The sequence below is a fragment of the Chroicocephalus ridibundus genome, chromosome 5, assembly GCF_963924245.1.
Source record: "Chroicocephalus ridibundus chromosome 5, bChrRid1.1, whole genome shotgun sequence".
In the NCBI taxonomy this organism is placed as follows: domain Eukaryota; kingdom Metazoa; phylum Chordata; class Aves; order Charadriiformes; family Laridae; genus Chroicocephalus; species Chroicocephalus ridibundus.
This window is the reverse complement of record NC_086288.1, coordinates 3397069-3412859: the sequence shown is the minus strand read 5'-3', so window position 1 is coordinate 3412859 and position 15791 is coordinate 3397069. Positions and strand designations below refer to the sequence as shown.

General features: G+C 42.2%; 2 protein-coding genes across 2 annotated transcripts in view; one reads left to right on the top strand and one right to left on the bottom strand.

Annotated features, from left to right (window-relative positions):
• Nucleotides 1-10054, top strand: part of LOC134516283 (uncharacterized) — a 100952-nt gene extending 90898 nt beyond the window's left edge. The window contains exons 6-7 of the transcript XR_010071273.1: nucleotides 5254-5384; nucleotides 9142-10054. The gene's annotated coding sequence lies outside the window, so the exon portion shown is untranslated. The remainder of the gene's footprint in view (nucleotides 1-5253; nucleotides 5385-9141) is intronic.
• Nucleotides 1-15791, bottom strand: part of PDE5A (phosphodiesterase 5A) — a 128289-nt gene that overhangs the window by 77815 nt on the left and 34683 nt on the right. The gene's annotated exons all lie outside the window — the stretch shown is intronic.

Here is a 15791-nt window from a genome sequence, read left to right as displayed (position 1 = left end):
GCTCAGCGTAGATATAGGTTATCTGTATGATCAAACGAAGTAAACAGCTATCCTCTGGATTCAAGAATATTTGTTCTGGTGCTTTAAGGACCTTATTTTCCGTAACTCTGTGAGTTTAATTCAGATTTACATTGGTAAGGAGAGGAGATTCAAGTCATTTTTGCTCAGAAATAGCAGGTAGAAAAAGGAAAACAACAAAGGGTCCTGACAATTATTTCTTGGCAATTCCAACTTCCCGTTCAAAGCAAACACACATGCTTTTTTCAAAATGACGCAGATGTCTCTGCACGTCCATAGCTTGGGAAGACGCAGATGGACTCATGTTTTGAGAAAAAACAACAGGCAGTCAGTTTGGAGAGGAAAAGCAGTCTTTGATATTTGGTGGCTGTTACTTTTTGATAGAGGCACGCATACGCAGCCAGCCCTGCCCTAAGCGCGGGAGAGCTGGGTGGCCTGAATGTCCCCAGCTGCCGGTGCTGCTCTCAGAGCCAGAGCGCGCTCTGCCGTGCACGCGTGGCGCGGAGGGAGAGCGCGGCGGGCACGGGCAGGCTGCGGTGGGACGTGGCCACCAGCTCTGTCCCCACAGTTGTGCTGCGGGGATGGTGGGAGGCCATGCCCAGGGCCGGAGGCGTGCGACAGGGGGGGCTTAGCGTGGGCCGGGAGCACACCAGTCTCGCTCGGCACACTCTCCTGTTTGAATTGGCTTCTCTGTGGAAATGAAGAGTTTCCACCTCACAAATTAATCTATGGCTGCGGTGCAGAGACCAGCAATAAAAGACCTGCGGAAAGATGGGTGGAAAGCTGGAGCTGTGAACCGGAGGGAGACACTGAGTACCTTAGCGGCTCAAGTTCTCAGTTTCATCAGCAGGGCTTCCAGCAGCGCCATTTCTTCGCATATACAAGTGGGGGTTTAGTTACGCTTTCTTCTGATTTTCTGCCATTTTTGTCTAATTGGCTAATTTTTAGTGGCTCGATATAGCAGTGTCAGAATTCCTTAACTCCGTTTCTACCACTGTCATCATCTAGGACTACTTTTGTTGTAACCGATGATTTATTATAACTAATTATTAATTTATTTCTGGGCATAAATAAATAAAAAATAGTCCCCGACCAAAATAGTTCATAACTGAACATGAGCAATAATTTACATTATTTAATTATCTTTGCCTCGGGTTACTTCAGCTGCCAACCAGGTATAAAATTATTTTAATTTACAAAGGCACAGCAAGCTTTCCTTCATTAACACTTAGAAAAATGTTTACATAAGAGAAATAAGAGGTGCTGTATCGTGTCAAAGGATTACTGCGGAGGGGAGGAAGGTGTGCTCAATTCACAGTAAATATTCCGAATCCCATATGGAGCAGTGGACGGAACGTAGGCTTGAAACACCAGCCTGCCATTGTCACCTCACTGAACGTGGCCAGAAGGCACACTAGAAATCCATGGGATCTACTGTGACATAGCTTACCTTTCGCTTGCCTTCTACACCACATTGATCTCTGCTTTTGAATCACTATTTTTCCACGAATCAAGTGATTTGCTATTGGAAAGTACGTTAGTGACTGGAAGTGGAGGAAGCTGCCAATTTGTCTTTTCTACGAGATCAGCCAGGAATCAGCAAACTGTCAGACAAGGCTTTATTCCTGTTGCTGACGGAAGACACGTTGCCCTGCCTGCTTTCACATTTCCAGCCAGGACGATTACAAGTCTGCCATCCACCTACGGCTTGTACAGGCAAGACTTCTGTCTCCCTTGGAAATTCCCCGTACTGTCGGTGACAACAGGCGGCGCTCTGAGTTGACCAGTGTAAAAGAGTACGAGAGAGATCAGAGAAAGAGAGAAATGGGTTTTGTCGGGGTCAGTTATAAACAGCAGGAGAAGAGAGGCTTTTATTTCATCACCGGAGCAAATGGATACTCTTGCATGTTATCCCTGAAAGGCTCCTTAAGTCTTTTATCCAACCAGACTGGAAAAACATATATATCTCAGAAGCTTTTGCACTCTACCATAAGGTACTTGGTTATTAGGGAAACTTCAAATTCCTTTTACCGCTGCAAGAATAAAATAGTAGCTTTGGAACTTGCCTTCTGTTAAAAGGAAAAAAAAAAAACTATCATTCTTTCCAGGAGCTTAATCAGAAAAAGTTTTCAGGGAAAATTTTCATTACGCTCGCTTACAAGCTCCGTGTGGCGCAGATTCAGCATCCGATTACGCAGCAGGGGCTGCGCAGCAGTGGCGAGGGCTGGTGGGTGCTCACAGGCCCGTTGCTTGGCAAGGTAGAGCAGCGTGTAGCTTTGGCTATGCCAGCTTTAGCCAATAAAACGATTGCCAGTATCTGATACTCTTCATATGGGATTAAGACGAGAGGGAATTGCTGGGAAATGGCTACAGCGGTCAGACATCTGCCAAATGATAGTCTCTTGGGACAAATTGTGACTGCCTTACTGTCAACTAGGTTTCTGTTCTTTAAAAGGGGAGATGATAAACTCCGCTAATACCTCACTGGGGACCAAAATGGATCGGAGTACCTTAGCGCTCCTTCCTTCAGCGTCCTAAGGGCTTTCTACAGTATGGCAGGTCATATTCCTGGTGGAAAAGAAGATGCGTTATACCTTTGCTTGTCACAAGGCTTTCACTGGCCTGAGCAATAACTTTACATTGCCGTGACTTCCCCTTAAAACGGGGTAGATAATTCACAGCAGAAAGCGGGGGGTTGAACTGAAGCGTTCGATACTGATGAAATGGTTAATGATCTGAAATTATTTAGGGGAACAGGCCTTATTATATGTAGTGTTGTAGAGAAGGACACTTTCCTGACTCGTTTCACGTCCCCGATGCAGGACGCGTTTCTGGCAGACAGTCATTTTGGGAGGCTGCTGAGCTGGGTCCTGTTCAGGCTCCAGCTACTCGGACTCGTAAGGTTAATGCCCCCCAGTGCAGATTAGTTAAAGTTTCTTATCAAGACTTGTCCTTCCTCCAGCAGAGGTTACCGATCCCTAAAGTTTGGTGCCACAACTATGCAGGAAATTTGTGCTAAACGCCATTAATTCAGAGGAAAAAAAAAGGCAACTCAAACTACTCTTAGTAAAACTTGAACTAACCTGGATTATTTTGAAATATCTGTCTTAAGGACTTAACTACCTGTGAATTATGTCAACAAATGTAAGGAAATGCTAATCTAGAAGTGTGATTATGACAGAAGCCTTTTCATCCGGTTGATTTGCAGCGAAAAGAAGACAAGTGGCTTCTCCCTACGTCTTCTTCTCGAAGGCCTTTTGGTACTGTTTGTTTGAGGAGTGAGGCCTCTCTGAAACCAAAGACAGCCAGAAAAAAAAGAGCAATTTAATTTACAATATAATTTACAATTTAATTTAATGCTGAGAAGGCATTCTGAGAAGTAATGTAGCTGAGGGAGAGTGAGATAAATAAGCTTGCACTAATGTCAGCGCTAATAAGGAACCTGTTTGCAGCAGCAGAGGGAGCGTGGTCAGAACTAGCTCAATTATGCCTGAGCTGTATTTCAGCGGGCGGTGCAGATAAAACCGGACAAACACTGCAGTGCCTGTGTTTGAAGGCCAGCTCTCATGGCAGCAGAATACTGGAGGCTATTCCAGATGTGCTCGTGGGGCATTTTCACAAATTCTTATTTTCAGTGTGCAAGGAGATGGAAAGCTTTCTCTTAGCCTCCTAGAAGAGAGTTTTGGAGAATGACACACAAGTACACGAGTCTCGCTTCAAAGGCTGCTACGGGTTTCATGATAATTTAAGAGTCGGCATATTCCGTTGTGTAATGCACTGGATGGGAAGTCAACGGAGCTGGTTTCTAACATTTCATAGAATCACAGAATCGCCTAGGTCGGAAGGGACCTTTCAGATCATCTAGTCCAACCATGAACATAACTCATGACAAAAACCATCACTAAACCGTATCTCTAAGCACTACGTCTACCCGTCTTTTAAATGCCTCACGGGACGGTGCCTCAGCCACTTCCCCGGGCAGCGGCAGCTTGTTCCAATGCTTGATAACCCTTTCAGTGTAAAATTTTTTCCTAATATCCAGTCTAAACCTCCCCTCTCTCAGAGCTTATTTCTCCTCCTAGCTCTAGTCTGGTAGGAGCTAAGAGTCTAAATTTACAGGACAGCTTTGTATTACAGATATTTCACTCTTCTAAATAGAGTGGGAACACGAAATTCAGGTTCTGAAGTGCTGCCGTAAGACCTATAATAACTAATATTAAACATTACCTTGAGAGGTCACTTTTCGGTTTGATGGTGAGAATGGAGATGCAAGTGTGGAATTCAGCTGTGTGGAGGAAGACTTGGGGGGGCTTTCGAAATGCTGGTCGTTTTAAAACTGCAGCTCCACCTGTGAGCTTGCGGGCGTTCCAAATAAAATGCTTTGTTCTTTGAAGGTATGTACGCATGGATGTAATTGGCCAAGTAGGTAGTAAAACCTACCTACAGAGCTTGCCTCTGTACATGTTTAGGGAAACAGAGAGATTGTTTTTGACGATTGTGATCATAAATCATAATAAAATGTACAAACTGTGTAGAAAATGACAAACATTGTAAAATGTTGACTGAAAAGTTCAACCAAGCACTAGATACAAATTGGCTTTGAATTCCAAGGTTCCAAGTAAACATATTTTTGCCTCTCTAGATTTATAGAAGCTGTTCTAGTTCTCCACTGATTTCCTCTTCGTTCTCAGAGCTGTGTTTAGATTTGGCTCGTTTGGCCTACTTGAGCAGCCTTGTCTACCGCTAGCCCCTGTGTTTGACTTTCAAGTCGAGCGCTCTTCTGGGGGCCCTTGGCACATCAGTCCCTTGAGGGCTAAGTTTGGCAAGCACAGCATCAATTGCTAGGATTAACTGCCCTTATTGTACGTTGTAGCAACGAGTTAAATGATGGATTTTGCAAAGCTTCTTAAAGAGCCATTTCCTACTTTAGACCAGGGCACGTGCTCTGCTATCTGTTTCATCAAGTGACAGAAGGAACGGCCGTAGCCAAAAGCCAGGAGAGGATAATTCGAACATCTTTAAAAATTGACTCCATGGCGCAGTAAAGTATAATTTCATTTTCCTTCAGACATTAAAAATATTAATAAGAAGTCATTATGAATTATGAACAGTACAAAGTGTTCAGACCATCTCAACTGTAAGTTTCTTTTGGCGACATTCCAGAGGTCTAGTTTAGTCTTACAGAAAAGATTTTTGGCCTGACACTCTGCTAATTTTGCTGTTCCTTTGTTTCAGTACCGGCAAAGAGAAGCAGAAGGCTGGACCAAGCCATTCTTCTTTGGGGCAGAAGCTGAAAAGATCAAGAACTCTTGATATTATCTTTAACAAAGAAACAGGCTACCGGCTAAGGTCAGGAGTAATGGGAGGTGAGTTATTTCATAACTAGTTTGGATGTCTTCCACGAGCTGGTTAGAGAAAAATGATATAATTCTGAGACGCCAGCAGAGAAAGCACAAATAGCAAATTATTCTAATGAAGGCCTTTGTAGGCAAAGCCTTTCATTACAGCTCTTCAAAACGTGCAAAAGGGCAAAGTAACAAGTGAGAGTACGTTTTATTTTTCCTTTGAAGCAATGCCCAGTGTCACTTGAGCTTCATTTGTCCAAGTAAGTAGGAATATAGTGACACAAAACCAGATGGTGTTTGCTGTTATGGGATGACAGATGTTCTCTTATCCTTGAGATTATGCAGTTAAGTGTAATGCATTTATAGCTGGGTTATGCAAAATACGGAGCAGCCTCAGCTCCCATTGTCTGCCAGGGCAGCTGGAGGGTCTCAGTGCCTCCCAGGAGGTGCAGAGCACTTAGGAGTCAGGGACCTTATTAGCCGAACTCTTCACCTACACGCTTGCTTTTGAGACGTCCCGATCATCAATTCCATTGAACTCAGTGTTCAGCCTCTTTGGGGTCGCTCTCCAGCGACCCTCTTTAGGCCTGAAATCAAAGACCTTCCCTTCTTTTCAGGAAATGGATCAAATGCCAAGGAACTGTGTCTAAAATGGTCACTTGGTTGATGCGATTATGTGAACGATAACCTTGTTGAAACACACACACATACATACACACATTGCGTAGAGGTAATAACGAGGGATAAGATAATCTTAGTGCTCAGTAGAAAATGCTCAGTAAAAACTAAGCAGTTCCAGATGCTGGGCAACCTCCCCTTGAACTTAACACTGCGGCAGTATAAAAGCATCGGGCGAGCCCTCGAAGCAGCCTGCATCCTACGTGTGTCTTGAACACGCCCGTCCTAGAATTATCAGAGAGTTTTTTCTCCTTCAAAGGAGGTTTCTTTTGAAATGGCAATGAGCATTTTTTGAATTTATTAATGTGGACCCTGAGATGAGGCTGGCAAACGTATAAAAGTCGAAGTCAGATTTCAAGAGCCACCGTAGGAGTTGTTGAAAAGGAAATACAACCATCGAGTGTGCGCAGAAATCTACTCCTTGTCCGTCATGCACAAAGAAATGCACCTTGCAAAGCGGGGCTCTGGCAGTCTGCATTCATTTCACACAAGCACTGAAAATCAGGATCATGTCGTGAGAAGAGTCTGTTCAAGTTACTGTTCCCAGATTTTGTGATCTTGGCTTGAGGGGGATGGTTCCGTATTTTCAGGAATGGTGGAGATCTACACAGCCATGTGACAACAGTTAGAACGTTGGTGGCTTTGGCAGTCTGGGTGTTGATCGTTTTAATCCGAGTTGGGCGCTCCAAAGGGAAGCACACAGTTTTAGTGAATGCTCCTGAAGGTGCCGGTTTGTTTGTATTGTATTAAAGCACAAATTCCAGAGTTACGGAACAATTCGGTTGGTTTGGTTTGGTTTTGGGTTTGGGTTGTTGTTTTTTTTTTTAAATTAGCAGGATAGACAATCTGATGAGGTAAATACTGGTTTGGGCCAAAGCGTATAAAATGTTTTGGAGGTAACCTACAATAAAGTGAATCTTAAATTTATTTATGATCTGTTGAATGAAACGAAGTAGCAAAGCCCCTAAATTATCATATGAGGGGTTCTAGTAACCTCTTTAGGTTAGTCAGGACTAAAGAGAACAATAAGGAATATCAGAGACATCTAGGAAAACTCAGTAAGTCGCTGATGCAACTGAAAATGATATTAATTTGTTGATTAATGCAAATAATGCATGTTAAAAAGTGACTTCTAGAATCAGGAATATTATTTCATTTTATACTTTAGTGCTACAAATATGAGGATTCCTTCGTAGAAAAGTGTAAATTTGATTTCACTTGGTGGTTCTCTGCATTTGGAAAAGCAGATTTTTCTGTGTAGCCTGTGAAACACTGTCCTTTGAAGAAGTTAACCTCCAAGGAATTGCTGCTTTTAAAAAAGTGGATATCTTATACCAGCTCCCTCTAAATTTTTCTCTTTTTTAAACAATGCTGTATTTTTATGTAAGCAATACGCACGCCAGAGACTTGCATGAAAAATAGGATGTGTAGAGCGCACTTCGTTTGTTTCTTGACATAACAACATAAGTTGAAAAAACACAGCGGTTTGCAGGAATTAAGTTATGACATAGAACAGACTATTTATGTCAAGAAAAGGAGACAATCTGCAATTAAAAACAGAGAGATGAGGACTGGCTACACAGTTCATGCAAATCTGATGTGAATCATGTAAAAGCAGGAAAGTGACTCGCTGCGTCCATGGGACGAAACGCAGAGCGTTGTCACTCCAGGACAGGTCACACTAACAGTAGGGAATAGCGATTCATTACGGAGGGACCTAAATACTACAGGAAATAAGTGTCCGAACGCCACTGGTTATGGAAGTCCTGGATGTGGCAATGCCTGATCACCTCCTGTGGCCTGGAAGGGTCCAGGGCAGAACTCGCTGCCAGCACACAGTCTCTCGCCCGCTGTCTGCAGAGGGAGGAAATCTGTGGGACTTCAGCAGGCAGCGGTAGGAGTTATAGCATCACGTTAAACAAAACGTATTGTCTGCCTGAAATTACAACATCATTTCAGGAGGAGCAGGCCGGCATGAAATAAGCATCTGAGGTTCAGTCCACTTTAGGCAATTTGCCCAAAATAATAGATGATGGTTAAAAATTATATTTGGTTTCCAAATACCCATCCAAATGCATTCCACTTGGCAGCTTGACAGAATTTACAATTTTATGCCATTAAACTCAGAGGTCACATAAAGTGTAACTATCCAAACATTAGACTAATTATTGCTACCCTGTGTCTGTAAAGGGCTTTGTTCCCCATCAAGATGCCTTCACGCTTTAGCATAAATACCTTAATTCTCCTCCCCTACTACCCGTCTCTTCCTCCACCCCAACCCACACACAAAGTGGCATTTAAATAAGACTCTTCACACTATGTCATAAATATTAATGACGCGAAACTCAGGGCTTGGCATTTTTCATTAATGGCCCTCTTCATCACTGTTTCACTCCTGGCCTGCAGCCAGCCCCTATGTAACTGGCTGACGTTTTTTAAAAACAATGTTAATATCGAAGTGAAACAAAATGCTGAGATAATTTTTCACAAATTACAATTGTTGGCAAACCCTCTTTCCACATTGTGTGCTTGGATTGTCATTCGGCGTGACTTCTTGAACAATGCCCGTGTCGGCTTGGCATGGTTCGACTTATAATTACAGTTTCTGCCTGGCAGCTACTCCCCGCAATACCTCCAAACGAGCTGTGGGTGGGAATTTCAGAGAACACTTGGGCTGGTTTTGAAAAAACGAATACATTTTTCCCTACGCTCCAACTTTTCTAGTCATCTCCATAGAAGGATTAATGCCATTGTTGGCGATACAAGAAAATGTCTTAGTTCCTGTGGTCACTTGCACGATTTCTGTCCTCTCAGTTTGAGCTGTACCAATTGCTTGAAGCTGTAAATTAAACAACAAATGATGTTCTGGAGATACTTATGACAGTGTTCAAGATTTAATTTTCTGTTTTCTGTCTGCCTGAGTGAAATACGTGCAGCTCAGTCTCCTGAACAACATTGACGGCTCAATCCTAGATGATAACAAGCCTTCCGAATAAGCTGCCAGACATGGACACTCTTCTTCAAGCAGCAAGTACGTGTTTGGCTCTTCTTGCCCTTCATTGTTTGTCTGAATAAGGACCACAATGTTCATGTCTCGCAGGTTTGAGCCTTGAAGTTTCTAGATTGTCACAGAGAAGCTGGCGTTTCGGTGAAAAAAACGGTTCGAATGAGAGCAATAATAATTTGCCTTTTGTCTTCAGTCGAAAGTGAAAGTAGGAGGTAAGGAACCAGAAACACGTACGTGGCTCATTGCAATAAAATGTGTTTCGCAGTCTGGTGTACGTCATGACCTTTAGTGCTTTGAATTAAGCAAGATAAAGAGCAAACAGAAACTATAGGATCATAGGTCCAGAAGGAAGATGAAGTCACCTAATCCAAGGCAAAAGCAACAACCTTTGGCTCCTTCCTGACAGGCACTTGTCAGCCTCCCTTGAAATCTTCGGCAGGGATACACAAAACCTCAGTCAAACTCTTCTGTTCTTCACGGCCCTTTCATTATAAAATGTTTCTGAAGACGTAATCTGAATCTTCTTGCTTGAATTTTAGCCTGTTACTTCTGTAGACACATACGCCTTCTACATGTCTAAAAGCCTGTTATCAAGCCTTCCCTCGGTCTTTTAGACTAAAAATCCCACTTTTCCCATATTTTATCGTAATTCATATTTTATAGACCGTTTATCATTTTTATTGCTATCTTCGGGAATGTCTCTGACCGGTTCATAAATTTGTCGAAGTGTGGTCCCCGACCTAGGCGCAATAATCCGGTTAAAGCCTTATCAGCGCTGAGGAGAGCAAAGGGGTTACTCCGCAAACTTGCCCGCCAGCTGCATTCCAGAGCGACGTTTCTGTGGTAGCACCAGCGTCGTTCTTAACTCACGTCCTGTCTGTGGGCAACTCTAATTTCTATATCCTTTTCTATCTGAATTTCTTCCTCCTCTGCTTTCCCTGTTATTGTTCCTGAGGGGTTCTTATTCCTGAGGGGTTATTATTCCTGAGCAGGTTATTATTCCCCAGTGTGGTGCTTGCACTTGTACAAGTTAAAAAATCTCTGAAGTTTTCCATGCATATCTCCAGCTTATCACAACGTAGACTTGTCCTCCAAAGGACTTACAACGGACCAGGCTTCGTCTGTCTCTAAATCCAATGAGCCCGTGCTGTGATCTGCCGTTTGGGTCAGTAGTGAGAATATTGAATAGCGCTGAACCCAGGGCAGACCCCAGCGGGAAATCCATTGGATACAGCCTTCCATTTCAATAAGGAACCTCACTATTCAGCTTTGCACTTACACTTGAGAGCCTTTTTCCCTAACTGGCTTATGATGGGCCATGTGGTCACGCGAGGCAGTATTACAGACATAACGCTAATGAATGCTACATATTTAAGATCCATACTTTAACTTTCCTCTTTTCAGGGATAAGGAAAATCTTCTGCAAAGCATTCAAATCTCTTCTGACTTATTTTTCAGGATTTTTTTTAAACTGAACACTGCGACTGTAGCATCATTACAGGCTATGTGTCTCCTCAAGAGCTTTATTTCTCAAGAATACAATTCTGAAAAATTTGGCTTGACATGCAGTTAACAGAGTAACCTTTGAAAGCACACATTCAAAATGGCATATTTTGTATTGCTGTGTTTCTTCTTCAACATACAGAATGAAAATATCATGAAATATTCTTTCGATCTGAATGCTCTTGATGTACTTACTGTAAGGCTGCACATTTAAAAAGTTTGCATAATTTAATGGATGCGTACCAAATACAACATAAATTATCTCTCCGGTACAAAGAGAAACTCAGGACGTATTTCAAATTCAGATAAGTATTTGGGTTTTAGAACCTTTGAGCATTTGGTGACTGGATTTCATCCACTTTGAAGTCTCCAGCCATTCAGTAAACTCATAATCGGTGTGAGGACGCTGGGATCCAGGACGCAAGTTTCGTTAAGATCTCAAAGTTCTGAAAATTTACAGGTGTTTGCATTTGGTGTTTTGGTTTGCCCCAGCTTACTTACACCTTTGTTTTAATATGAAAGTGTTTTTTAAAAAAGAAGTGCTGCTATGCAGGGGTGTTTCTCAGATGTATGCCCAACTGTATATAAAATGTTCATGGACCAGTCCAAAACTGACTGTGGAATGGGCTGTGATGTCCGGCTGTTGGTCAAGGGCTTGAAGCATTTTATAAATGCCTACTTTTAATTTACACTCGTACTCAGAAATATGGAGTGCTTTGATTCTTAATTTAGAACATTCATACCGTGTTTTGAGTCCAGCAAACAAAGGCAGATCACCGAGGAGTTTACGACTCGAAAAGGCTGTTTCCTTTCATTGCTGTCACCATCAATATTTTCTACGCAACAGTAGCCCGAGTGTGAAGTGCAAAACTCAGGGTGTTCCGTAGTTCGAAAGCAGAACCACGGCTGCACTCAAATTTTTTCTAAGCAGAGGGAGCGGAGGATTGTCTTTAGCTGAAATAAAAAACGCAAGGAAAACCCCCTGGTATCTGTTTTTAGGATATTGTGGAGTAACAGTGAAACAAAGGACTTGTAAGGAAATTGCCACTTTTGGATGATAAAAGCAACTGTTCTCCGGAAATGGTATATAGATGTGAGTGTAGAGAACAACACGTTGATAAGGATGCGTGACGCTTCAGAGATGCTAAGGCACAGGCGAAAAGCCAAAGTCCTCACCCACTTGCCAAATGCAAGTATTCCACTCTAAAGGGATCGCAGTGCCCTTCATTTCCACGGTGCTTAGTTTCCTGAAACCCTAAACCCTTTCTAAGTGCTAATTAGTTCACTTCATAATGCTCCCTTTGGGGGAAAATAGGACTTTCAAACCTTTTTTTACGGCTGTCGAAACTTTGTCTCTGGAGAATTAAGTTGCTTACCCCAATTCAAAGCAGAAACGCAGATTTGAGCTCCAGGTTGTCTCCTGTATGAATATCAGGTCTAATCCTACCAGTTGGCAAGCTCTTCCAACTGCCAAGAAGCGAAGGAGTCCCAGACTTTGTACAAGTCATACTTGGAGCCCTTTTACAAGTAATGCTTGTCTTTCTGTCCGACAGAGAGCCCTTGAAGTGATATTCGGTGACCTGAGCTGTATACCCACTGAAATCTGTGTACAACTTGATCTACTGTCTTCACAACATCTTTTTCCGGTGCTCACACAGGAACAGCCGTATGCAAATGGCTAGAATAATAATACTGTTCACGTTACACAGGTCTTGCAAGCTGAACTGGTCAGCTTTGCACTTCAAGCAGAAGTGAACTGTGTGCATTACCATCCTCCGTTTGATGCCTTTGCAAGGAAGAACTCTTTTATTCCAGATTTTTTTCCAAGCTCCTTTGTCCAAACAACTTCAAAACCATTCTGGTGTGGAAGGGTAGGATGTCGGCGTGGAGTCCCGGTACCTCTGGAAATACATGGCTTCCCTACGAATGTCCAGAGGGCTAGGCTGTTCCAGTGAAATTCAAACCCGAAGCTGATAGGACTTATTTCCGTCAGCCTCCAGCTAATTGCAGTTTGTTTAGAATGAGCTGAAATCTCTGGGCTTCCAGTAGGGCTGGAGCGTACTTAGTTCTTGATAAGCTGATGTGGAGTTCTGGTGTTTGGGGTTGGTTCGAGCGATTGCTGTTGCAGCCCAGGAGCCTCACAACGTAACTGTAAGCCTAAACCCACCGCTTTGAGGTCCGCATACGTCTGGTTGCAGAGAAAGGAGTCTGTGTGAGGAGCTAAGGCTTGATGTCATGCCAAATTTGCTTTCACAAGTAGAAACTAAAGATGCGATCTTCTTGTGCGGCTAGATAAAAAACATATCCTCTCATCCAACTGAGGACATATGCGGAGTCTTAGTCTCAAGTCGTCTCCAAGAAACTGTTTGTAAATAAATGGATATGTGTTGGTCAATTGCTTATTGCTTTTTTACTGCTCGTGTATTTTACAGAAGACTGTATGATAGGAGCAACGCAACAAAAACATTACCAGAAAATATTCACCGCTCTGCCAGCAAACGCTTGCGCTCATTTTTATTTGCTTGTTTTGACAAGTACGTTTGCAGAAAGTGAATGCTGGACTTTAAACTGAAATTAATTTAATGATGAGCTAGAGTTTGTTGCAAGCAAATGTAGTCTGGAAGGCTACCCCGTCCAGAAGAGGAAACACTGTCAAGGAGCTGAGTTGAACCAACAGCTCAGAAACCGAATTGTGACTATTGAGCGCTCAGAAAAATTTCACGTGGGTTGACACTGGGTATCGTGTCGAAATGAAGAGTGAGTAACTTTTTGAATGAAAAAGGCTGGCTGGTGTGTTGACCGACAATCCCTCGATACGAAATTCAGCTGACACCCCTGCCTCTCTCTTCTGTTCTTCTGGCTCACGGTTACTAGTCTTATACTTCTCAGAGTATTCCATTGAAACTAATCATTTTTGTAAAAACAAATTGCTACCTAGCTAAGTAAAGAATAAAGAACGTGGTTTTGACATGACTTTAATTCTTCGTTGTCTGTCTCTAGCTCTAACTATAGAAGCACCCTGTTTTCTCATTTTTATGCAAATGAAACCAAAGCAAGCAATGCTCATGTTGCATATTGCCTTGGTCTATCTTGCAAAAATCATTAGGGCCTGACTTTTCCACAAAAAGGAATGCAGAATGCTGTCTGCTTGTAAGTTTGTGATTCATGCCTCCTGTCAAGGCTACCAAACCAGTAAAAACACTGGAATGTAAAAAAAATAAGCATGATTATGTATTTCAGGAAAACAATTTTCTCAAGAATGTTTCTGGAACAAATCTTCAGTGTTTAGCTATTTCTAGTTGATATTTCGGCGATGGAATGCCTGCTGGCACCAATTTGTACTACAGAATTGTCCCACAGGACAATGCTTTGCTTTAGTGTGTTTAAGGTGTCTTTTTTCGGATTCTTGTAGCAGCAAATCCTTTAGCAGCTCATTACTTAATGGAAACTAAACAAAGCTTCTTCCAGGAAAAAAATGTTGATCTCTATCACCCCACAGTGAACTTCTTTTCTTAAATACATAACACATGCTTTTGGAAAATATCTTCAGTTTAATCTGGACACTGTAAACTCCAAAGACAGGGCTATGTCCTCATTCATCCATCTTGCATAGCTCAAAACTCAAAGCTTTCTGGTGAAAAGGAAAGGAAATACAGAAGATACCTTTTGTGTATAGAGGTTTGCTTGCATGATATGACCAGCCTTTTTTCTGCCGTTCCCCTTAAAAATAGCAGCCTACGTAACTAAGAACTCAAGGGCAGGCTCTTCTACGTAGGTCTCCTAAAAGCACTGACAGACCTGCTTTGCTCTCCGCTAACAGGTTATTTCTTTAGGTGTTTTGCCGTTTCTTACGGAAACTCATTCTGCTTTTTGGTGTCCCGAAAGCTCAGTGGTGGCTCATCCCTCCGTACCTGGTGACCCTATTGCTGTCCGTTTCTGCCAGAGGAGCTTTTTCCCAGCTTTTCCTTTCCACTAGAACTGCCACTGGAACACCAGTATTGATTGTGCAAAAAGTAGTATAGTGTGTAATTCATACACACAACCATGATTTTAGCGGCTGATAACTTAATCATAGGTTTTGAAAAATATAATAACGACACTGATCTTTGATCGTGAATATTATATACTTGATGTACAATCTTAATTCATTTGGAGCAACACTGGATGGGGAGGAAGGATCTGTTGCTGCTGTTGTCATTTGCAAAGATACAGTGCACCGTTTTAGTGGATTCGTGCTGGAGGTTTGCTTCCACCTTGGCTTTCGCTTATGCTTTTGCAAAAAAAATAAAAATTACCATTCTTTCTGCAGGAAAATGGTTCTGCACAGAGTTGAGAAACCATAAAGCACAATGCCCCGAGTCTCCTGGAAGCAGTGAATAAAAGAAAATGACAAGCTATTTCGCAGATTTATTTTGGAAACATGCTTTCAAAACGTTTGTCCTTTCAAAGCATTAAATTACAAGATTTTTTATATCTAGTCATTACTGCTCTGATGTTACACTGTAGGAAGACATCTCGCTCCATTTCTCCTCACTATATCAGCGAGCTATTCCCACTGGAGAAGTCTCAGGACGTGGAAAAGGAACTATTCCTGAAATCAGTATTTTATACTGCCAAAGGAAGTTGCTCCTGTTTCTCCTCCCACTTACCCCATAATTCCTGAAAGTATACAGTTCCCAGATATAAGTGTAGAAAGCGGGTGCCTTGCCTTCTCTTTTGAGGATTGTGGAATTGCATACTTTGTGCACCTCAAACCAGGACATCGGCAAAATACTGCTTAGTCTTTATGCCAGGTTTATATTTGTGACCTTTTTACTTCTGATTTATAGCAATATTATAATAAAATAGGACACAATGTTGTCTACTCTAAAGAATCTATGGTTTGAAGTAAGTGAGTAAATTAAGCAGTTAGACAATGCACAAGATCTGCTACCTGAAGTCCACTGCGTTCCATCCTGAAGTTCTGCACCGGTTCTTGCACTACGTTCAGATAACCGGAGGACAACTTTCTCAGTACCTCTAGCGACTGCTTGTTTTTGTAGAGGAGACAGTTCTCTTTTTTAAGCGTTACCACCATATAAGCCTAGGTTTCTCCAGAGGTTATATAAATAATTGATGCTATTTTTGATTCCACTTCTTACATTGGTTTAACGTCGATAGGTTTTGAGTTCATTACATTTAAATACAATGTTTAAATTCGTGCTAGGACTATTTGTAACGTGTGAGATGTACAGAAAGTG